The following is a 2,536-nucleotide window of genomic DNA, read 5'->3' as shown; positions in this document are numbered from 1 at the left end:
TGAAAACACAAAAAACACCAAACCAAACACCAAATCGGCCAATATTTGGTTCTAGGTTTGGTGCTGTATCAAACTCTCACGCGATTTTGGAAAAATCGCGCGGTATTTCTAAAACCGCATGAGCTTGGGCTTTTAAGTGGGCTTCAATCACGCGGTTTTGCGAAAACCGCGCGAGAGATTGGGAAAGAAAATAAAAAAGAAAGTTGATGTACGATACATTGCGCGGTTTTTGAAAAACCGCGTGGGCTTGGACTTTTAAGATGGGATTCACTGGTGCGGTTTTGAGAAAGTCACGTGGGCTATATGGCGCGGTTTATCCAAAACCGCGTAGTTTGATGTCGAAAATTTGATGTTGCTCCTGAAGTTGTTTGATTTTTTTTGGTTTGGTGTTTTTTTGGTTCAAAATTTTAGTGTTTTTTTGGTAGCTCTCCTAAAGATGCTATCACAGCCCATATGCATACTCTCTGTTCAGAGATCCAGACAACCACTACTTGCTACGTTTGTAGCTCGCCTTCTTTGCCCCTTGGTGGTCGTTTCCCACGACGTTCCAACATTTCCAGCTTATATAAGCGTGTTTGGTCTTCACGTTGCATCATAGCGAGGCCATCTTTCTTGATGTCGTGAGGATACCATGCTGCAACCTTTTCTCTGATTAGCTTCTTTCGTAGAATCTTATGTACGTGGAGATCTCTGCCCCGTTGGATTCAGCACCGACAGCACGTGATCGAATATTCTTGCTCTTGCTTTTGTTAGCCCGTTTATCGCATCTTCTGCCACCATGTACCGATGTACGTGCTTCAGCGGTAGCGACCAAAAAGAGCACATGAATTCCATAGTTGTCTAGAGAGGTAGCGACCAAAAAGAAGACGTGAGTATATCCTTCTTTCAATAACATGTACCATAACTTTCTACAGATTGTTGATCAGAATTTTTAAAGATTCAACAAACGGACAGGTTGGATTTCTGTTCAAAGCTATATAGAGTCTGGATCGATAGCTTGATCCCAGTTTCAAAACTTGTGCCTACAGGCAGTGGCGGAGCTATGTGCAGGAGCCAGTCCCCACTGAATTTATGACCAAAAAAAATAGTAGTACTACTACTAACAAATAGTATATGCCCAAAGCTTTACTGACTTGTAATTTATGAATATCCAAGGTCAAATTGTTCGATTAGCCATTCATCTCACTGAAGCTAACAGGTAGTGGCGGAGCTATGTGTAGGCTAGGTAGGGCGTAACCCCCCCCCTCCCCGCCTGAATTTATGACCAAAAAAAATAGTAGTACTACTACTAACAAATAGTATATGCCCAAAGCTTTACTGACTTGTAATTTCTGAATATCCAAGGTCAAATTGTTCGATTAGCCATTCGTCTCACTGAAGCTAACTGGCTAAGAACCACCATGTACTCTATTGATTTCAATTGGTCACGAGCTCCTTGTTGGGGATTATACCAATACCAATCGGTTCCCCCACTACACAGATAACTTGTATGAACACAATTCAACTCCGGACAAAATCTCAATATCAACTACAACCTATACTAACATGCCCAACTCGCTAAACAACTATTAACAAATGATAATAATAATGTAAAGCAGTAAAAGCAAACCACAACACAAAGATTTACCGTGGTTCGGCCAATGATGCCTACTTCCACAAGAGCCAGTTCTTTATAAAGTGGGAAGGAAGATTACAATCTCTCCTTTCAGTGTCTCACCTTACTAGATCACTCTTATCTCTTTACAGGGTTGTATCTCTGTAAAGGTTATCTCTCAATCTTGATAGCTTTCAAGATTGGGTTTCTCTCTCTTTGTTTTTGTCTAGTTCTTAGTCTTTCTGACTTGGTTAGTTAGGTTTTTCAAAACCTTGATTTTGGTTTTATATCCAAAAACCAAATTTTTATGCGGTTTATGGCCTCTCTTTCCACAAAGATTAGACTGGCGTAACCATCCAAAGCCCACACTTGCCCAACAAATCATATTGAGTATTGATGTTTCGATTTTGTTCCCTCCCTTAAGACTTGAATGAAAACAAGTAAATTTGGTAAACTTTCCTTGTCAAAATAAGAGACTTCATCCGTGTTACCATCCAAAATTTGATGTCAAAACAACATGACCATTTCAACAATTTTGCTACATCATTACTAACATGATCACAAAATTTCAAGCTTATATCTAAGATATGAGGCCCTTCAATGAAGACTATGCTAACCAAATAATCTCTTAAAAAAAAAATAGTCAGGTCCAACTATTCCGTACTGATGAATTTCCTAGCTCCGCCACTGCATACAGGACAACACACAATTTTTTAGGATTAAGATGTTATATTTCACCAACACTAAAACAAATTAATTTGCACAATAAAATCTGCTTTGTAAGACTATTAAATTAAACTGAGCATCTATAAACAATTAGACCAAGTCGGATGAGTAGAGGCACTCCCAAACAGATTTTTTTTTTTTTTTTTTTAGAAGAAGCTAGGGGTTCGGCAGACCCCAACCTGTATTAATCATAATCTCATATACATTCTATCTTGC

This window comes from Coptis chinensis, chromosome 1, assembly GCF_015680905.1.
Source record: "Coptis chinensis isolate HL-2020 chromosome 1, ASM1568090v1, whole genome shotgun sequence".
In the NCBI taxonomy this organism is placed as follows: domain Eukaryota; kingdom Viridiplantae; phylum Streptophyta; class Magnoliopsida; order Ranunculales; family Ranunculaceae; genus Coptis; species Coptis chinensis.
The sequence above is the reverse complement of the archived record's forward strand: the minus strand, read 5'-3'. Positions refer to the sequence as shown.